Source organism: Polypterus senegalus, chromosome 3 (assembly GCF_016835505.1).
Source record: "Polypterus senegalus isolate Bchr_013 chromosome 3, ASM1683550v1, whole genome shotgun sequence".
NCBI lineage: Eukaryota > Metazoa > Chordata > Cladistia > Polypteriformes > Polypteridae > Polypterus > Polypterus senegalus.
In genome coordinates this window covers 271,614,778-271,638,276 of record NC_053156.1, presented here as the reverse complement: position 1 = coordinate 271,638,276, position 23,499 = coordinate 271,614,778, and the positions used below count along the sequence as shown (strand labels likewise).

Below are 23,499 nucleotides of genomic sequence, written 5' to 3'. Positions count from 1 at the left end.
TACTTAAGTACATATATACAGCCATAGCCTGCAGCTCGGTTGCCGTGTGAGGCGGAGTTGCGCCCCCCAACATCACGCCTACCACATAATTAAGTGCCTGCCCATATAAAGCCGTCCATCAGCAGCAATCCAATAGACACTCTGCCGCTAAATATTCGCGGGTGAAGGACTGTGCTTATGCAAATGAAGATGAGATGGTCAGGGATAGACTAGTGTTTGGCACAAACTCAGCGAAAGTGCGAGAGAAACTTTTAAGTGGCGGGTCTTAGCTAACATGAAATAAAGCCTTGGATATCACAAGATCACACAAGATAGCACAGCTGAGAACCTTAGATACATGTACTCCGAGCAGCTCACGTGAACTGACTGTGAACGCAGTACGCAGAGAACAAGCAAGCTACGACAAATACGATATTCGTGAGATACAAGTTTACTGAGAAGACGCAGGGTATAAACGAGACTTTTGATCACTTTGTAATGGAGTTAAAATTGCTGGTGAAGGACTGTGCTTATGCAAATGAAGATGAGATGGACGATTGATAAATAGACATTTAAAGAAAAATTATAAAGAGACTTATATCTCCATCATCAAAAACCTTCAAAACCACACATGCTGGGAGAAAAATGCACCTAGATAGAAATAAAAGTGTAAGTGTCATAAATCATTACAAGAAGATAAGCCGACTAAAAGTTAAGGTGTTTTGGTTTCGGTCAGGACTCTAGGAGCAGCACTCAGAACCTGATTGCAGAAAAAGGGTGCCAAAGTATGATGAAAACCCTGGCGATTGAACTAAGTTCCTAACATAGGCACAAAGGAGCGCTGATTGTGTTATTATAGGGGCATATACTCAAGACACTGAGGATGACCCCCCAACAGATCATTGAAGTCCAATAATACTGACTACCCACTATGGACAACAAGGAGCAACATCCATCAGCCCTGTGTAGGGTTCCAAATGGGCTTTAACTAGCACTGCAGTGTTAAATGAGAGCTGCCAAACTGCAGATCTTTGACATCTTTGGTGTGTGTCAGAAAACACTGAGTAAATCTTATTGTAAAAATACAGTACATTACACACACCTCTCACTTACAATAATCTCACTTGTCCTGCAGTAGGCTGCTGTGAAAATAACTGGCACTTTCAGATTATTCATTATCAGAAATATAAAGAAAAAGTTGACAAAGTGGACTTGTCACATCACATCACTAAAGCACATAGTGTCACATCTTCTAATTGATGTCCTTATCAGATTATCAATAGAAGTCCTCAGGAAGTAATAGATGAAGTCCACATTAAAAACCGAGGGGTGAAAGGCCAATGAATTCCATTCCTCGTGTTAGAACAGGTTCCAGGTATCTTAGGAATCTAAACGCTGTTGATAATAACACACTTCATCTTCGGTCTGTTTCTCCAGTTGTCCCACTCTCTTGCTCAAACAGCAGGGTCTGATGGCTTATATAAGTAATAACAAGGCCAATCAGGTAAACGTCAATTGAATCATCTGCAAGATGAGGCTTAGGAAGGGAGCTGCCAGCCTAAACACCACCTAGTGAAATCAAGACAGACAGGCTCTCTTTGTTCTCCGGCTCCTCTGCCGGGGCTCCACTGCAGCTCTGACAGATCTCACAGCTGCCGCAAAGAATCCCACACTGTATGAATTGACAGACTGAGATAGCAAACAACGGTGTGTTTTTACATCCTCACTACAATCCCTGACAGAATAATAATTCTTCTCTTGTAATATGCTCAAATATATTTAAATAAAGAACCTTGTCACACATATAGAGGTGCCTTTCAGAATTTCAGCACAGGCCTAAGAGAGGGCTGAGCTTAGTTTGATGGAAATGAATCCCAGATAAAGGCACCCCCTACTGTAGATAGAATCAGCTATATTTCCAAACCTGCTAAAAACAAAATGATCTAAAAGTAAAGCAACGAATAAGGACGAGACTGAAGTCTTGTCTCATCTCTCTCTGTTTCCCTCGCTCCCAGTTAGTCATCCATTGATACTGTCAGTATTAACAACGGCTACAGAAGGTGCTTTAGAGATTGATATTGTTAGATTATTACCTGATTAAAAACATTTTTTTTTCTTTTGGCATATCTTGAAATGATAGCCAATATAATTTAAATTAAGTCTATGTTAACAGAGTCTCCTCTCAGTTTACACATATAGATTATGGCAAAGATTTCCAAATATAATGTGCAAGATGCCATGCATCCTGATGATTTTAAAATGTTGAATCTTTTTAAATACAGAAATCTTTACATGCAGACATTTAATAAAATTCCTTCAAAGATCTTGGTGTAAGCAAAACATGTATAGCTTTACAAGGACTGGCTTTGGCAGGCCCTTAGGCCGCATCTACACTTATTACATTACATTTTCATTTAAAAACACAAGACATCATTCTCCATTTTCACCTTTTATCCACATGGATACTCTGAAACTACATCCACAATACTACAAATATTTTTAAAAACACAGACATTCGCTACCCTTTTGCCTTTTCTTTACACTTCCCTGGCATTTTTAACCCACAAAAATACAAACATTTGAAAATGGTCTCCAGAGCTGTATACTTCTAATAATATAGTCTCAGCATTTTAATGTAGACAGGCAAATAACAGAGTTTTTTGAAAATACACACTCTAGTCGCTCTCTGATTGTTGGTGGTTATTACCTAGTCCTTCCTTGATTGGTTCCTGCTCATTAACAACAGCTCATTCCCTGATTGATCACTCTACACTGAAGCAAAGCTTATTCCAACACATTGTGCATTGTGTACAGTCTGAATGCTGCATACATGTGCAAAAGACAAATAATTTACAGATCGCTGCAGTTTTGGGATAAATCCAGTGGCTGGCAGCATTAGCTTCATTTCAAGGACTTTTCTGTCAATATGCACATGCTGAGTGTAGGGAAACCTCTATGTTCAATGTGTTTTCAGTCATTTTAGTGTTAGAGAGGTGCTTTTATAAACAACATAAAAATGCTTGCATGGCTGAATATCGTTTTGATTTACAAATGCTATTTTTAAATAAAAACGTAGTAGTGTGGACATAGCCTGAGTTAGTGGGGAAAGTTGCATATCCATCCATCCATTATCCAACCCGCTATATCCTAACTAAAATCAATAAAAACTCTGACATTCTACAGGCCATTAATGATGAATTTGAATATATTTTTTTTAGCTATCTGTCTATTTTAAGTGACTACAGGTGTTGGCTGGCATCCCAACAGGGACGGGACATGGTTCATTACCCGGCCAGGAGGCCAATGTAATTAAGGAACGGGGGAGACACAGTGTCCACAGCAGTGGCTTCCCCGATACCCTAGATGGCAGCACACCCAGACCAGGATTCTCATACAGATACCCACAAGGCATAATGGGAATTGTAGTCCCACGAGGCAACCCGGTTGAGCTCAATGGGGGCCAACAGAGGGGGCTATTGGGATTAGTAATTCCTGTTTCATAAAACTTTTTAATTGATCCAGACGTGCCATCATCAGGCTATACCTTAGCACCAGAAGTACTCCCGGATACAAGATTAAACGAGCTGCTCTGCCTCAACTGGGTGGGTAAGAATGGTGAGCAGAGATTGGCAACACTCAACTGGGAGGAGTGGAAGAGAAAGAAGAGGGATTAAAGAGAAAGAGCTGTCATTTGGTGGTGCGATATTGTCAAGAGATCCTTTTGTAAGGTATGTTTTAATAATAAAAATTAACATTTTTACTGAGAACTTGTGTCTGTGTGGTTGTGTTTTGGGTTTGGGGGCTCTGGGACACCTCTACAGGTTACACTATCTATCTATCTATCTATCTATCTATCTATCTATCTATCTATCTATCTATCTATCTATCTATCTATCTATCTATCTATCTATCTATCTATCTATCTATCTATCTATCACTAGTCTGGCCTCATCTGTCTACATTTATAGAGCATGTTGTTGTTAGAGATGTTAAGGTGCCTGCTGTGAGATGTTTGCATGTTCTTCCTGAATCCACATGGCTTCTCTGAGGGTCTGACAACTGAGCACACTAGTTGAAGGGCCGTGCTTGCTAATTTATTGTAAATGTCTTATTGAACTTATTTCTAAGTTACACGTCTGCCCATTTAACAGATTTATACTCATACTGAGGTCTCTGCAAGTGCTCATGACATTTAGTAAACATGAGTTCTGTTCAGCAGTTTAAATCATACAACTGTTTTCTGCCTCTTTGATCCACTATTTAGCCTCTTTGTCTAAAGAAGTTCAACACGTGGGGAACTCAGTTCCAATAAATTGAAAGAGCGGCTTGTAACTAAGCCCCACAGAGAAGCCGTATTTTATTAAAAAATATTTTGTCTTAATTAATACAAAGATTTCTGAGTGTGTTTTTCTTTCTGCAGAGACTCATGGAAAAGGTCACGGTGCAAGTGAGCAATCTACTACCTAAAACACATGGCACATGTTTGCTTTATTATCCCAAGGGGATTAAAAAAATGCATACCCTGCAAATTGTATTTTGAATGAATTTTGCAAAAAAAAAAAAAAAAGAATTCTTTAATTCATAGTAACCTAAGACATTTATTCTTTAGCGGTTGACATACTGTAGGGAGTGTGACAGACTGCTTTCAAGTAAATCTCTACAGCAGTTTTCTTCTTTCGTCTTTGATCAGATCTGATCATTAAATCTTTAAAGATGTCAACTGCTTCCAAGAGTACACTGAATATGTGAGATATGCTTGATCAGAGCCATGGTAACCCTGCTGGCTGTTTAACAAGAAGAGCTTTCAGCACAGCAAGCAATGCACATCTCCTCAGGGATGATTGATTCTCTTGAGTGGATGAATGTTACACTTTGGTGGTTCCATTGCTTCAATGTCTGCATACCCACTTCTAGGATTCTGGTAAATACAGAAAATCAAGTAATCCAGTGCTGATACAAAAACAAGAGCTGAATCCATCTTTGTTTATTTTAGCTTGTAAGGGGGTCATTCTCCAGCCATCTCTACACTGAGAATGACTCCAGTGAGAACAAAGTGGATTAAAACAAAGGTGTTTATTAAATAAATAACAAGTACAAGGAGGGCTGATAAGGAACAATACAAAGTAACATCCCAAAAGAGAGAAACAATAAACCTACTGCCAATCCCTTACTAACAAGTTTAGGCCCCCTGACTATCAGATACAATTACCCACCATCACAAGTTTCAGATCTCTCCCTTCTCACCTACGACACTTTCTGTCCACTGTTTCAGGTCTCTCTTCTACCCTCACTATCTAGGATGCATCATTTATTGGTCTGCCTTCTAAGAATTCTTTTGGGAATATGTATTTTAATGTTGTAATATATTTTATCATCACTGTGTTACCATTTCGTGAACTCTGGAACCAATGGGTGCTGCCATTTTTGTATATTATTTTCAGGGGTGCTATCATTTTGTTGTCAGAGATGCTGGTCACTACTGGTCATATACGTATTTCCTGTAGAGTGTGACGCATGATAACATGATGTTCACATTATAAAACAGTAATATGCATCCAAACTTTAAGAACCTATGAAGAAAACTAGCACTTGAGAAACGTAAAAGATTGATTTAGAAACACATATTGGTTTTGTTCAGTTTTGATTTTGTATTTTACTTTTAATATTCCGTGTTACAGACTTGGCTGATAACTCACTTTCTAAGCCCCATAAAGACATGAGCCGTCTCTACCACTCGCTTATTTAATAACTGTCCTATTGGACACACCACTTGGTTCAAATCACACACTTCACTGTATGTTCAGATGACCAATGGACAGAAGATTTTTAAGCCTTAGTTATGCAGAAATTTTCTTTGGAGTCAGCACTAAAACATTAAAACATTAGAAAAATTTTGACAAGAATAGATCATTCAACCCAACAAAATCTGCTAATCCTATATGCCTAATTCCACCAAAATAAAATCAAGTCAAGGTTTAAAGGTCCCTAAAGCTCTACACTACAACACATTATATGATAATTGACTCCATGCTTCTCTGCGTGAAGGAAGACTTCCCAACGTTTATGCAAAATCTGCAATCAATAAGCTTCCATATGTGTCTCCTTGTTCTTGTTGAACTCATTTTAAAGTAAGAACTGGGATGAACTGTGCTAATTCCTTTCATAATTTTAAAAACTTCAGTCCTGTCACCTCTTAATCTCCTTTTGCTTAAACTGCACAGGGTCATCTGTTTTAATCTTTCACAACAGCTCATACCTCTCGGTCCTGGATATTCTCTTTTTCCTAGAAAAGCAACTTGGCTGATTTCAGGACTACAGGGGGTGAATTTTGAGGAAAGATTAAAGGAGCGAAGCCTTTTGAGTTTAAGTAAAAGGACATTAAGAGGTGACATGATTGAAGTGTTTAAAATTATGAAGGGAATTAGTCCAGTGGATGGAGACTGTTATTTTAAAATGAGTTCATCAAGAACACGGGGACAGAGTTGGAAACATGTTAAGGGTAAATTTTACACAAACATTAGGAAGTTTTTCTTCACATAGAGAACCACAGACACATGGAATAAATTGCCAAGTAGTGTGTATACTGTAGGACTATAGGAACCTTCAATGCTAGACTTGATAATACTACTACTACAACAACTACTACTACTACTACTAATAATAATAATAATAATAATAATAATAATACATTTTATTTATATATATTATTTTCGAAGAATTAGGTGGATAGGACATGCAAGCTTTGTTGGGCTGAATGGCTTGTTCTTGTTCAGATTATTCTAATGTTCTATCATTATGTCTTGTTTGTAGCCCAGAGACCAAAATTGTATGCAATATTCCAGATGAGGTCTCAACAGTGCATTATAAAGCTTAAGCACAAAGTCTCTTGACTTTTACCCCACTCACTTTGCCACATAACCTCAAATTTGTTAGCCTTCATAATGGCTTCTGTCTACTGTCTTGAAGTAGAAAGTGACAAATCCACCATAACAACCTAGGCTTTCCTTATAAGGTGTACTTTCAAGTTTCAGACCTCCCATGGTGTGTTCAAATCTAACATTTTTACTTCTTACGTGTAATACCTTAGATTCACCTACATTCAATTTTATCTGCCATAAATCTTCCAAGCCTGTATCCTGCCCAGGTATCTCTGTAACAAGTTGACTGATTCTAGACAATCTGCCATTCAACTGGACTAGAAAACACCTAGAGTCATTCTCACCCAAGCAGTAAATGATAACCCTGCAGTCCAACGCAATTCTTTCATTAAAGGGAAAGGCAAACTCAAAATATTGGTCCTGCACATTATTATTGGCGGCACTGAGTCACATATACAAAAAAGAAACAATTTCCCGGCTGTGCCATGCTGACTAAAATATCACCTTCCTGGTGGTTTCCTACATAGAGAGCATAATCCGGTGGCAGGTCACCTTTGCTAGTAAAGTCACATGTGTTGCCAATGCCAGTGGTATCTCTGCTTGGGCACCCTAAAACATAGATGCAAGGTGCAAAATACCTTTATTGTCACTGTACAGTAAAAGTAAAAGTAAATATGTGTATGCTTAAATAGATAAATAATAAATGAAGTCACAGTGAGGATTAGAGTCAATGTAATGGTCATGAGTTCCATACGGTTCATGTATAAGTGTGTGATTGATGTAGAAGTTCAGTTCAGGTTAATCAGTGCTGGTTCTGTTATAGGAAGTGGCAGTTATCATTGTGCATTTAATAGGTTGAAATATTTGGGGTAAAAGTTTTTCTTCCGCCTGGTAGTGAGGACCTGCAGGCCTCTGAAGTACCTGCCTCCTATGGCCAGGGTGGGTTGTAGCTTTACAAATATTCTTTGCTTTTCTGATGCAGTGGGTAGTGAAGATATCCTCTAGTGATGGTAGCTGAGCACCAGTAATTCTCTCAACCATTTTAATTATATGCTGTTCTTACAGGTGCAGCCAGAGTACTATTCTGTAATGTGGTACGTGATGACAGACTCTATGGTGCACCTACACAAGTTAACCAGTAGTTGTTGTGAGAGTTCTGGTTTCTTCAGGCTCCTTAGAAAGTGAAGCCTCAGAAGTCCTTTCTTGGCCATTACTGTCATGTTTGTAATCCATGACAGGTCCTGGATGATGTGGACTTCCAAGAATCTGAAACTCTGGATTTTCTCCACCCTCTCTCCGTTAGTGCTTATGGTGTGGTGACCACCGCAGTTCAGTCTCTTGAAGTCCAGAATCAGCTCCTTTATTTTCTTGGAATTGAGCGCAAGGTTGTTGTTTTGGCTCCAATTCTCCAGATTCTGAACCTCTTCTCTGTTGGCTGCTTCGTCATTATTGTAGATCAGGTCTATTATGGTGGTGTCATCTGCAAACTTTATTACAATGTTAGTATCATGGGTAGGTTTGCAGTCATTTGTGAAGTGGGAGAAGAGGAGAGGACTCAGTACACAGCCCTGCGGTACCCCAGTGTTCAGTGTTACAGATGAAGAGACGTCCTTATACATGTAGACATGCAAAGTCTGTTGGTGAGAAAATCTAAAATCCAATTGCACAGGTGCAAGCTGAGACCCAAGTTGCTTAGTTTAATACCCAGCTTGTTGGGAGACAATACTAAAGTGTTTACAACCCTTGTCTCAATTGGGTCATACTTCACAGTATTTAAAGTTTTAAATTTCATGTATGAAAACTTATTATTCTTGAAGTGTTATATCACAGCCATGCAGACATTTACTGAGGTGCTTACTGATACAGAACAAGCTGTCCAGATATATTAATAACTAACCGCCGCTGACTGGGGTGGAATAAAGTGCAAAAGTGCCCCTGAAATTCATTTTGCAGTCCATTTTGCAATTGTGAAATGCTAGACTCAATAAAATGAGTTTTTTTAGGGTGGAAAGCAAAGAATATTGCTCTCAAAGGGTTATATCACAGCCATGCAGACATTTACTGAGGTGTTTATTGATACTGAAAAAGCTGTCCAGATATATTAATAACTAACCGCCATTGCCTGGGGTGGAATAAAGTGCAGGCGCAATCACTAAATGAATTCTGCACGAAGAACAATTTTGGCTCCAATTCAGAATTTCACTGGCTAAACCTGCCATAGCTGTGCATACCTGTGTCATGTCCTAAATTTGCCATCAAGGGGCATTTCCCTATTAATGTGTAGGTAGGTGAAGTCACTAAACAAAGTTCTCTCAGGTGGAGAAATGTTATAATGAAACACAGGCTATGGTCCTCATATGTACAAATAGCGAATCTGGCACAATTTGGTGGAAATAGGTTCACTGGTGTGGATTTGTATACCAGACAAACACACCTTCATCTTTATATGTTAGAGAGCAGTCTACTAACTTGAGGTCTGAAGTGTCTTCTTCAAGGCCTACTGGTAATTAATAGAGGAGGGGGCTACATGATCACAGACTCTATGGTGCACCTGTAGAAGTTAACCAGTACCTGTTGTGGGAGTTGGTGCTTTCTTCAGGCTCCTCAGAAAGAGAAGCCTCTGAAGACCATTCTTGGCCATTGCGGTGTGTTGTGTTAAGGAGGAGTGCAGTCAATGTCAGTAGCAGCATGCCTCTGATATTTGAAAAGAAAGCCATAGTAGCACTTAATCCCCATCCACACAACTACATTTTATTTAAAAACACTGGCATTAGTCTCAGTTTTTGCCTAGCCCGCCTTTTTCAAACCCCCCCAAAATGGAGACTTTTGAAAATGCTATCCAGAGTTGTATACTCAGCATTGTAATGTGGATGGGTGGACACTCTGATTAGCTCCTGCTTATTAACTTGATCCCAATCATTACAATGTTTAATTCCCTGATTGGTCACCATTCCTGGAAGAAAATCTTATTCTTACATAGCAGGCTTGGAAGAGTTGCTTTCCATGGTGTATGTTGTGTTGCTAATTTGAGTTTTGTGCTGTTGGAATGCTACATATATGCACAAAAGGCAAATAATTTAGCATTCACTACAGTTTTACGATAAATGCAGTGGCTAGCAGCCTTACTACTTGCTGATGTAAACATGCCAGGTGTAGGTAACCGTCCACGTCCTTAGCGTTTTTGGTCATTTTAGTGCAGATGGAAAAACTTTCTTAAGCGGTGTGATAACACTAGACTGGACAGAGATCATTTTCATTTAAAAATACATTGTTTAAATGAAAATGTAGTAGTATGGACATTATCTTAGGAGCAGGGATACCCTAACACAACAGTAGTAGTAGTAGTAGTAGCAATAGAGTACGACATGTGATTAGAGTACAAGAATATGTAAAAAAAAAAAAAATAATAATAATAATAATAATTCCTTGCTGGTGTATTTTAATAGGTGGGGGTTTTGAAGAAATAACAATAATACATACAGCAATAACAAAGCAATAATAACAAAGGAGTAACGGCAAAATCAGTAATAAAAGAGCATTTAACAGGAATGGGCTACAACTGAATGAAAGCTCTTAGGAAAAAGGTCCCCATTCTGACAGCACTTAAAGCTGAGCTGTAAATTGTCATGAACTCCCTAGAAACAAAGATTTTTAAATGGCAGATTACCCCAGTACACACAGGAGAGCAGATTAACATAATCCAATCAATATCTTATCTTTCTCAACTCCAGACTCCATTGTTAAAGTAAACGGCAGAGACTCACAAGTTCTAGTTATTACTTTCGCTCACTCTGGTAAATATTTATGACTTATTTCTTGATCACATTTTCCTGACTGCTGTGCATTTCATTATCTCTTAAAAGATGAAATGGTGATTACTGTGCCACTTAATGAAAATGCAATATTCTGCCCCATCCTCCAAAATGTACGAAGAGTGTAGACAAGTTTATTGGCCGCATGTACACTTTGAACTTGCAAGGGCACAGAAGCTGCACAAGCTCAAATGACCAGGGAGAAAAATTACAAGGGATCCTTCCATTTTGTAATCCACCTATCCAGTATAAAATTTGAAAGAGCAGCATTGTATGAAAAGCAGGAACTAATCCTGAATGAGGAACTTCTCAGGTCACATTCTCCCACTAGGACACAAAAATTGCGATGAATGAAGCAACAATTTTCATTTCAAATACAGTTGTGCAAAATTGTCCCTGAAATTCATTTTATAGTCAATTTTACAATTACAAAATGCTAGACTCGCTAAAATTAGGTTTTTAGAGTGGAAAGCAAAGAATATTGCTCTTGAAGGATTATATCACAGCCGAAGTCGATGGCTCTTTCCTCAGCCACCCTAAAACACTGCCTGATTGTTCACAGCTCCTTCCATGTGGCTCATGCACTGCTTGCCTGAACTTTTTCTTGGGTCAGAGGTAACGCCATCTGTGCTCAGTTTCCCCAACTCTACAAACCAATCCAACTCGCCGGCAGGCACATACCGAGGCCAATGGATTTTAGAAACGGAGGAGAGTTTGCAGGTAGGTACTCTCCAGCTGTGCAACCCACTTTCAATGCTCTAGACCATAATAAATTGTGCCACACTTTATCACCTAAAGAAAAAGGTTGCATATGCAATGAAAATACATGTGCTAATGGCACAAAACTTGCTTGCAGTGAAACTTTGTGTGAAAGCAAAACTTACAAAACTTAATTTTGCTCAAATCATCCCACTCATTACTAGTCAGAAATTAACCTTCATGACTTTGAAATAAAAACTAGAGCATCCAGAAAAAGACCTGCACACATTTGTTTAGGGAGGCATGGTGACCAGTGCTACCACTCTGCCTTGCAGTAAGGAGATTAGGGTTTGTGTCACAAGTTTCTCCCTTGCGTGGAGTTTGCATGCTCTCCCCGAGTCTGTTGGTTTCCTCTATCTGTCTGTCCAAAGACATTCAGGTTAGATGAATTGGCAACACTAAATTGGCCTTAGTGTGTGTTTGGGCTGTGTGTGTGTGTGTGTGTGTTCACCCTGGTGTATTATCCAAGATTTGTTCCTGCCTTGCACCCTATGCTAGCTGGAATAAGCTCTAGCTGGTCTTGATTAAACGGGTTAGAAAATGACGAAACATTTGGTTAGCATGTGCGAACTCCATACAGCAAGAACAGGAGCAGGTTTTAAACCTGAAGCTATGAGGCTAACCATTACAAAACGCTACTGCACTGCTCAAAAATATCCTGAACACCATTTACTGTCACTGCGAATGGTGCAAAAGGCCAAACAAATACATATAAAGAGCTAAGTCAATCGCTTATAACTCACATGGTAGGTCTGAATAAGACAAACTGATGGCCACAGCAGGGGCACTGGACAAGCAAATAATACAACATAAATACTTTTAAGAGCTTCCCTTTCAGGATAATTAACCAATTTTTTTTTTAAGAACATAGCTCAAAAATCATAATAGATTTAAAGTAAAAAAAAAAAACAAAAAAATAATCAGTGAGGTGTTCTGTGTTTATAGTACACAGACCACTTAATGAATGCAATCTACAGTACATTCAAGGGACTGTGTAAAAAAATGTAACATACAATAAAAATCAAAATTAAATAAATGTCTGCCTTGCTTCTGCGCAGAAGAACCTCGCTGGATGCCAGCAATATGTGCTGCTGCAAACACTGATTAAAACAGCATACGGCTTTTTCTTGGATCAAATTAAGACAGTAAAAAGAACAAGAAGTAATTTCCTGCTGCTTAAATTGTGTATTGATTCTGGTGATTAGCCTCAGGCACTGAACAATGCATATTGATCATAAATGCCTTGTTTGGAATTTCCCGACTGAAGGACAGGGGAGTATTAGGGGGATTGTGCGGGGTGTCGATTTACTGCACCTGTGATCCTGCAGATGCTGGCACAGTAATGCCAAACAGCATCAGCCATTTATTTTCTGGAAAAAAAGTGTAACAGCAGCTAATGGGCATCACATTGAACTCAGCAATGAGACACTCAACTCAGATTTCTCAAATATGTATTTCAAAGATGTGAATTTGTCTTATTTGAATTATTAATTGTTACACTATTTTTATGAAGCTCCTTAAAACAATGAATAACATCTGTAAATATAGAAGGTCCCACCACAAATTTGCATATAAAATTCCAATTATTTTCAATGTCCATTTTTTGAATCCCAGGGTTTGAATCCCACGGCTGGCCATTTTCTGTGTGGAGTCCACCCTATGTCTGAATGGGTTTTCCTCCTAGACTACCCAAAACATGCATTTCCAGAAGCCTTTGGGAGATCCATCATGAAAGTCGTGTGCATGAAAACCACATCTCCATTCTTTCATTTTAAATTGACCATTTATTTACATTCAAATTGACTCTTTTTATCAATCATACCAATACTGACATTTTAATTAATTAATTTATTTTTTGTTTATTTTATTATGCATTCCTTTATCTTCTTTTATATTCTCTTTACATTATTTGTTTCCCTTTAATTTATTCTATACTAGCTGCCCCACACGGCTCTACCCGCATAGTACGTAACAAAACATGACAAACTTTAAAAATCAATAAACAAACAGGTATCGCTAGCTAAGCAGAAGTAAGGTACGCTCCAAATGTGGCCAAAGGCAGACCGATTTAAACGGAGGCTGGCGTGTGAGTGAGGAGGGCCCTGCCCAGCTCTGCACTCCTGACGTCACGCTTGCCCCTCCCCTCGGCCCGCAGCCTCTGTCTCGGATTAGCGCGAATAAATCACTCCTGCAAGCGAACTATGATACTTAGCACAATGACACAAGTCATAAAATCAAACAAAATGTTCAAGAAAATTGTAGAAAAAAACCCCAATCTAAATCCGTTAAGTAGTTCTGTCGTTCACTAGCTTAGCTAGAGACAAGGTGCGTTCCGAGGCTGGCGGGTGAGTGAGGAGGACCCTGCCTGGCTCCCAACTCCTGACGTGATGCTTCCCCCTCTCCTCGGTCCACAGCCTCTGTCTCAAATTAGTACAAATAAATCACTTCTGCAAGCAAACTGTGGTACTTAGGGTGATGACGGAAGTTGCAAAATCAACAAATCAGCAAATAAAAGAAAAAAAAAAACTGATCTAAATTTATTAATTAGTTCTCTTGTGAAAAGCGGACAGACATACAGACAGACAGGCAGATGTTGGAGATTACTCTTGGACAGACAGTGCTACAGTTTTTTGGATTCTTGTCTCACAACTCTTGTGTTCCATTCCCAGAATAGCCATTACCCGTGTGGAGTGTCCATTTGAGATTTTCTATTGGTGCTTCATTTTTTTCCCACGTGTAAAAGAAGTGTGTTTTTTTTTAATTAATCCATCCATCCATCCATCTTGAGATTTCACTTAATCCAATTATAGGGTTGTAGGCAGCCAAAGCCTTTTCTAGTACTGATGGACACAAGGGAGGGACTGACTCTCGTCTTTACATACACATCAACACTCACTCACGGTGGGCTCATAGAGCTTTACATAGATAGTGTGGAGCCACGCCAAATACCACCAATGTGTAGCATCCACCAGAATAATGCCACAGCAGCCATTCTTGTGCAAATAAGCTCATCCATACACTTGCTATTAGGTGGTGAAGGGGTCAGAGATATTAAAGAGAAGGGATGATTGCGGGGTCAGTATAGACAAGATTATAATGGACAAAGACATCACCATACACCCTACTCTGATGTTCAAGTATTTTTTATGAGCGTAGAATGTCGGGGCTCTGGTTTCAGAGTACATCTCATCCAAAGTACTACACAATTTTTTGAGTGCAGTATTCCTGTCACTGCACTAGGACTTTGGGATCCACACACAAACCACAAGATAAGTGCACCATGTTGGCCTCAGTAACATCCCTTCCAGCATCGACCCAAGCTTTTTCCTAGATAGTCATCTATCCAAGTACTGGCCAGGCCCAAACATGCTTAGCTACAAGTGGGTTTCCTGTTTTGGAGTTCAGCCCATGCAGGCACTTGTGCAAACCCCAACAAGATAGTGACTGATCCAGGATTTGCACCACCTTGCTAGATTTAACTCATAAATGTGAGTGTGCATTAATGTAAAATGGAATGGAATACACAGCGACCCTATACGGGACAGCATGTTAGGGTTTCTGGGCGTAGGGAGTTTTTAAAATAAAAATGGTGGAGTTTAGGCTCCTTGTGTGTACGTGGTCATGAGGCGTTTAATGAGGAGATTAGGATAATCATGCTTGCATGTGAGTGTGCGATTGTTTCCAGTTTCCTCATTAACTATCTATTGGTCATAATTAGGACATTGCATCCATAGAAGTATAAAGGAAGATGGGTAGGTTAGAAAGGGGAATAAAACATCAGAAAGAACAAGACAGAACAAAAACATCAAGAGAGCGAGTGAGTGAGAGGACCATTCAGCCAACTCAATAGAGTGGATGCAGAGCGGTCGGTGAACCTGTGAGGTAACAAGGGGAATGGCACTCCAGGGGCAGGTCAGTCCCAAGAGTGATCTAGGGATCTGTGGGTCTGCTAGACTGACATCAAGTGTCAGGACTATGGTGGTCCAGCTGAGCATAATAATGGACACCAACAGTGGTCGGGACAAGAGAGACTGTAGACAGCATCAAGATCTGACAAGCAAGACTGGAAAATGGAGAGAGGAAGACACTGCTGACAGGAGAATTAAGAGAAAAGAGATCCTGGTTTTCGATTGCTTTATTCATGGATTTTAACTTACATGTTTTTAAATGGTTATTATAGTCACTGGTTTTTACAGATTATTCATTATGGAAGAAACTTTACACTGCACTATTTGCACCTGAATATTGTTTAGAAAGAAAAAGCACAAATGACTTCTGGCCTTTCCCTTATTGGTGTGTATTGCCCAGTCTATCCTCAGATTATGGCTATCACTGTCCCGGGTTCAAGGAGGTAATGCCAGTTGTGGACAACCTGGGCATCACATCCTACCCTGGATAACAAAATGGATGGATGAAATGGACTGGAATCCCACTCATGTCTGGTTCCTTCTTTGAGATCACTACTGTAGGTTTAGCCTTTGCATCCTTGGGACCCTGTATTGCAATGTTATTTGAAAGGTGCTATTTATCGCTCAATTACTTTTAGAAAAGTATTTATATAGTTTGGCCCTTTCATTCCAGGTCATGCTGGCTCATAATGGCCCCATTGTTATAATATATAAGGTAATTAATTGTGAATGGACCCTGGCGCTACCTTCACCCAGCCAAAGATGCAAGGTCTAAACGGCAAGTCCCCACACGAGCATCTTAACATGACGCCTGCATCAGGTATGTCTTACAAAAAACAAACCTCACAAGCTTCTACAGCATCTGTCATAAATCAATGTAACTGACTCATCCCACAACAAAAAGCAATGTTCATTCACTTCCTTTATAAAATAGTTCATAGTGTTTACTGATAAGATTTCAGCGACAGAAGAATTCCAAAGCAGCACAACTTTCAGATGATTTTCAATTTCATAAACACACACAACACATACCTGTTGCTTTGTCTGTTAGCCCGGCCCTGAAAATCAAAGTGAAGCCGCTATTCTGCTGTACAGTGCCAAGTCTTTGTCTTCTCCCATATAAAGCTGTGTGGCCAGATGACAGCTTCTTCTTATCCTTCGGTGAGCCTGCAAAACCAAGCGAGAGCTTAGGCGTCTCCTTCATATGCTCTGTGTCGAGCCACTTCTGTTTTTTTTTTTTTGATTTCCTTTAAAAACTGGTGTGACTTGAGAGAGAGGGGGAGAGGACGGCTGCAGGGGAAGATGACAGACAAGAAACTTGAAACCACAGGTGGTTTCTGTTCACCTCCTCTGCCTACTGCAGACACTCGCTTGCTCTCTCCTGCTCTTTCCCGCTCCACACCCAGATGAGAGCCACTGCCTTGCAGAGACGTCCAAACATAAGAATATTTTTCAAGTTTGAATGCTTAATTACATTTTGAAACAAAAAGAAGGCACGTGCTACAGTAAGACAGATTAAGAAAAAACAGCATCGGGATAAAGGACATAACATCAAAGCTTGCTCTGCTTTGCCTTGAGCAACATAAGCCTCTCTATATTTGACCACTGGACACAGAAGCATGTTAATCAAGAGTCGTGTTTAAAGACATTCACTCTAATTACAAAAAATTGAAATTATCATCCTCATGAGCTCACTTTAAAAGGCCAGGTGGATCTCTTTTGATGTTGAAAGGAGCGGGACCCAAAACCTGCCTGAATTACTGTATACACACAGACACGCTAACATTCACCCCCCATCTCTTCCTCATAAGGAGAAGTTATTTCAGTGTTTGTATTAGAAGCAATAATTAGCCTTATCAAAGCAGAGGGAGACATCGCTGGAAAGCTCATCCAATGGGAGCTTAGTGACGGGACTGTTTCCAGAGCAAATGTTCTCAGTTCAAACATAGGAATGCATACCTCAATCCTCATGGTGTGGAAAACAGGCTTGGACACAACTTACAAAAGAGGGCCAAAAAAAAATTTGTGGGGGGTACCCTAATGGCAGGAAAGCACCACATAGAACTGCTTAAAGTGTTAGACAGGATTGTTCAAGGCACGAACCTCAATACCCCTGCTAGTATCCCCAATGTAGACTTAGGTGAACTATTGGACTATCTGCTTTGTGGCCTGTAAGCCCCTCAGATAGAGGCTTCATATAATCATTGAATGTAAATAAACATCTTAAAATCTAGCAGGGAAGCTTAAACTAAAGCCAATGTCACATTACCCAACTTCTAGTCAGAGGGGATGTCAAACTTGATAAATACACTTGCTGAACTCATTGCCAGTATGTCAGAAAAAAACATTATTTTAACATGGCTTTCTCATAGCTTCATTTTAGTGTAGCTCTAATACTCTGTATACTGTATGCATTTAATTATCTTTTTTTTTCCAAAATCCATACTAACCCCTACTTTATCTACTGTTGTCTTTCCGGTTTTCTGTGGTGGTGATCTGTGCCACCACCACCTGATCAAAGCACCGTGTGGTCCCTAGTTAATGGATTGAAGCCCAGCGGTCCACATGGCCATCATCGTCTAATTTGTGAAGCCTGAAAACCATGACGACTGATTGAGAGCATTGATGTTAGGTAGTGGGGGCTTGATGGTCTCATGGCCTTGGAACCCCTGTAGATTTTGTTTTTTTCTTCAGCCCTCTGTTTTTTCTGTTTTCCCTGGCCATCAGACCATACTTTATTCTTTGTTAATTAGTTTTGCCTAATTTTAATATATTTTTTCTTGTTTTCTTTCTTTGTCTTGTAAAGTTCTTTGAGACTACATTTGTATGAAAACATAATATACAAATACATGTTGTGGTTGTTGTTATCATCCCAAAAGGGAAATCTGGTTTGTCATCAGGTTTTACAGAGAGACCACAACACAACATTAAAAACACATCACAAAGAACACGACCATCAAACATAACACAAATATACATAATAAGGCAGTGACAGTGACAAAACATGAGAACAAACATACCAACATTTAGACTTAACTGATGATTGATGCAAATGATAACTGTTCATCCCATGAATTAAGCCTGTGGATGTTTATTAAAGTTAAACTTTTCAGAAGATTAATAGCAGTTGAGACAAAGAGGATTTTAATCGGTTGATTTTTATCTTTGAAACCTTGAACCTGTGAACTGATGGCGACAACTAAAATTGAGAATGTAGTGGATAAGTTCTGTCTGACAAAATACACCTCCACTTTCTATAACACTTACTCATTAAAGAGGTCTGTCAGACTTGACTTTTGCAATCTTGTTATTTTACAGCTCCAATTTACAGTCTGATTTATTTTGTTTTTCTTGCTGACATTAAGATTTCCAAACTAGACCAGCAAAACATAAGTAAACACAAACTCAATGCAAGATTTATAAAAGAGATAGGATTCATGCTAAAAAGACCCAGCTTCCTTATACACAAGAGTAACTGCGGTTATATTTTGCAGATGGATTCTGTATTTTCATTAAAAGTCTGTTTTGAGTTCATAATTGTTCCCCTGATATTTATAACTATCAAGATTTTCCACTGCCTGATTGTTTCCTGTGGTTGAATGGTGTTTTTTCCAAAATTGATTATTTCTCAGGGTACGTCAGATTTGATGAGTGTGTGATGCCTTTCCAGAACAGTTTGAAATTTCCAAAGTATCACAAGTACACAGGTTTTTCTAACAGCCAATAACGTGCTGCTTGTTGGAGCTGGAGCCCATGTGAAGGCTTTCCAGGTATGGCAAGTCAAGCCACAATCTCTGTCCTGTCATAGTGGGTTAATTGCATGACATCAGACATACAAGCCACTCATTTATTTCCAAGGTCTAAAACACCCATGTTCCCTATTTATCGCTGTGGCATTCGACTTCCACTTTAGCACTCATTAATTGTCATCTCTCACAAATACACAAGCTAGCTCCTATATGACTTAGGTTATGATTTTGTTGGGGTAAGTCAGATACTGGTTGAATTTAGTCACTTGGTATGTCAGGTCAGGTTGGGGAGCATACACTGGTACAGCGCATTGATGCACTCAGCACAAGACGAAACAGCTGAGGATCCTGACTGGCAACCCCCCAGGCAGACATGTAGTCCTGCACCACCCTGTGGAAATGACGATCTATCTGCTGCAGCCAGGTATTACGTGAGTGTCCCCTTGACCTGGTCTAGCCACTCGGATCTTCAGCAATGAGGATCCTGCAAGCTGGAATTGCGCCACATGGTCATAGTGCTGTAACTGATGTTCTCTCACAATGCAGGTAATGTGCCTCATTCAGGACTCCATGAACAACCACTTGGTCGACACAAAGTCAAATCAGCAGTACCCAAGGATTCTCCAAAGAGACACAGTCCAGTCTTCATCTCGGGTCACTGGATAGCATCCATGTCTCGCAACCAAATAGCAAAACAGGGATCACCAGGAGTCTAAAGACTTGGACCTTCATCTTTTTACAGAGATATCAGAAGCGCCACACACCCCTTTGAAGTGACCTCATGACCCCCTATGCTCTCCCAATCTGTCTACTGATTTCATAGGAGAGGCACAAGAGATATGAATGTGACTCCCAAGGTAAGTAAACCTCTCAACGAGGTTGACATTCCTCTGCAGACACACAGATTTTCATAAAGTGTTTGACAGTTGATCAAGCTGCCTTGTGGAACATCCTGAGACTTTGTAGGATCACCCTGAAGTTGCTGGATATCATGGCCAGCCTGTTACACTGCTATTGTGACTACTGTGCAGAGTGGAGGCAGAACATCTGCATTTTTCCCAGTTGATTCTGGGGTGCATCAGGGGTGTGCTTCTTCTTCTACATTGTTCAGTGCTTGCATGGACTGGGTATTGGACAGGGTTATGTGGTCTAGCAGTTGTGGGGCATCTGTTGGTGAAGAAAGATTCACTGATCTTGACTTTGTTGAGGATTCTGTGATCTTCGTGTAGTAAATGGAAGCTCTGATCGGGGCTGTAAAGAAACTGAGCAAAGAGTCTGAGCATTTGGGCTTGTGAGTGCCCTTTGTAAAAACCAAGATCCAGGCTTTTAATGACATATTGAGCACAGCGATCAGCAGTGTGTCTGTCTGCAGAGAGAGTGTCTGGGTATGTCAGATTACACAAATGCAGTTGAATGTGCCATGACTGCCTCCAACTTGTTAAAATTATATAAATTATGTCTATGACTTGAAATCTCTGAAAAAGTCATATAATACGGCACGGCCTTAAGTAAAAGTAACATTGATTATGTCACATCTTGATAATTGATATTTCTGCTTTTTTATGTGTTATGGTAAAAAAAACATTATTAAACAATAACATGTACATTCTGAAAGTCATTTTTATCCAGGATAGTGTCACATGGCCTACCCTGTCACGACTGTGCACAAGCCCTGTCATCGTCTATGTGAGGTTTGCTCTTTCTTAACACGTCTGTGTGTGTGTGTATGTGTGTGTTTTCAAGGCACATTCTCAAAGATGTGCAGGTTAGATTAACTAGTGATTCCTAACTGGTCTTTGCCTTGCTCCCAGTACAGCGGGGACAGACTCTAGTTCCCCCATCACCGTGAATTGCATTCAGCATGTCTGAGATTGTTATGCGATGTAAATTTACCTGACAAGAGCGAGCAGTGACGATGATGACTTGACTTTAGGAACATCGGATATGTAACTGCGCCGCAGTAATGCCTGTGCCAGTTATTATTATTTGTATGTTCAGTAACTTTATGTTTCATTGAGGCTGGCATTCTGGCACAGTGGTTAGCATTACTGCCTCAGATTTCCTGACACTCTGATTCAATTCCTGGCCCAGTCGGCGTTTTAGTGGAGTTTTTACGGTTTCTTTTTTTTTCCGGTATATTTTCTCTGCAGACTCAACTTTGTTTCCACATCCTAGTGATGTGTGTGTTGAGTTTATTAGATCGGTGCAACCCGCTTATAAATACATCTACCTTTGAAAAGCTATTGTGATTGTGTCAACTAAAGGAGACCGTCAGCTGGATGTAGACATATACACAATCACATTATCACTATTAACTTTAATAACTCAATACAAATTTGCCCCAGGGGCTACCATATATGGTCACGACAAGTCCCAGGCTGCCCTGTCGTGTTCTTTAAGACAGACAATAGCTTGGAAAGAGAAATTCAAATGGAAAAAAAAATAAACCAATGACCTAGCATTTATGGCTAAGAAGCACATTGTTTTTGCCTGAGTTGGCAGTGCGGTATCAAATAAAATTTAAATAGTAAGCTGGCAAACAATATGCACATATACCCACAGTAGGCATTCACACATAACCGCTGTTTCCACATGCTGTAACTATCAAACAAACAACTCAATCAAGACCTCTAGAAAACATTTTGAAATGAAAAACACATAAAATTGCGTATCGTGCCGAAATGACATGTTCTTTGTTAACCATTATGGAAATGTAACTGAGACAAGCAACAGTTTTCACTGAGGTGTGAAATGATGGATGGAACTACTAGTTATAATATCACAGATTTCAATATTGTCAGGCATTTCTTTGAAATTCTGTTCTAACTAGTGAATGATGTCTAGGCAACGGAAAACAATATAAGGCTTGCCCGTATAAGAAATATTTAGCATATCTTTTACTAAAATTATTTTTCTGAAATTGCTGTTTTAGTGTCAAGGCATCCGACAGCAATGGGCCTAAGGCAGACACCAATCCTGGGACACCACTCACAGGACAATTATGGTTTCGCAAATATCCTTTTTACTGAATGATAGGAATCCATCTATTACTTTTTACTTTAAGTCAAGTCGGTTGAGGGTGGCAGCTGTCTGCCAGCACAAGGCAGGGACCAACCCTGGGTGGCCCATTGTGGTATAGCAGGTCCACAGCTCAGATCAAAGGCCACTTTTTAAATAAATAATCGCCGCACTCGCGGCTTAGAGAAGGGGTGTAGTAGTGTGGCTGAAGCGGTTCCCGGGTGTTTCGTGATGCGGACGGGATCGCTTAAGTGCACAGGTGATAAGTCGTCCGCATCCGTAATTGTTACCGGAAGCTGTTGATTGCCACACCTGATCCACGTCCCTGTAATATTTAATAGAAGCACGAGGTGGATGGGAGAGGGAGAAAAATAGATGAGAGAAAGAATGGAGGTTAATGGAGAAGAAGGCGGCAGGAAGGAGAAAGCCGGTGAAAGACAGAGCAAGAATAGACTCTATTAAGGTGGAAGGCAGCTGGTAGGAGAGCCCCAGAGAAGTGTTTGGCCAACTTTTGGAGAGGGCAGATTGACGTGGTCGCTCCAGCTGAGCAGTTTTGAGGAGCTGGAGTGACCACCAGAGGGGTCGACTGGCCGGTAAAGGAAACAGAGTCGAGGAGGCTTTGGGCGTGTTGAGCCCCAGCGTGAGCGCCCTGGCCGGTGGTGAAGGAACCCAAGTCTCGGTCTGGCTCATGCCCGACATAGCTGGGGATCAGAGGGCTACCGGACCAGAACTGAAGGGAGCTGCATTTGCTGATAGGGCAGCTCCCCTGTTGCGGGGCCCATAGGGGAAAAGCAGGGGAGCCAACAGTAAGGAATAAGTAAGCACCGGATTTTTAAAAAGCCATTGTTTTTAACTTTGTTGTTTTAAAGGATTTTTTTTTTCTATTGTGTTTTTAATCTCCACAGTTCACTTGTTTTTATTGGATTATATATTTATTAATTTTGAGAGACACTGCACTTATCTATTTGGACACTTTGATTTTGTTGATTTTTAATAAAAGCACTTTTTACACCATCCCCTTGTTTCATGGTTGATGTCTTCACTGCCTAGCTCATCAGTGACATTACCGATGGTGTCAGGTTCGAGGGCTCCCAGAAGTAAGATGGGAACATGGAGCAGAACCCGCATCGTCACACCCACCAGCTGATTATGGGGCACACACAGTTCAGTGCAGGTCTATGCAATATCAGAAGAAAATCCTGCAGACTGGGGGGCGGAAGTGCAAACTCCACAAAGTCTCACGATGTAAAAATATTTTTTATGCATATTTTATATTAGTTTATATTAGTTGTCATGTATATGCACGAAAACAGGCTCTAAACCACATTACATTTACCTCATACTAAAAGTTCAGAAATATAATGACCCTGCAACAGGGATTTGCTACCAAATACAG

The 23,499-nt window shown here is 40.0% G+C and overlaps 1 protein-coding gene across 3 annotated transcripts in view; it reads right to left on the bottom strand.

Annotated features, from left to right (window-relative positions):
- The window catches only part of plekha6 (pleckstrin homology domain containing, family A member 6), a 327,603-nt gene that overhangs the window by 204,782 nt on the left and 99,322 nt on the right, over nucleotides 1-23,499 (bottom strand). For all 3 annotated transcript variants that reach the window (XM_039749189.1, XM_039749191.1, XM_039749190.1), the window contains exon 2: nucleotides 16,369-16,503. The gene's annotated coding sequence lies outside the window, so the exon portion shown is untranslated. The remainder of the gene's footprint in view (nucleotides 1-16,368; nucleotides 16,504-23,499) is intronic.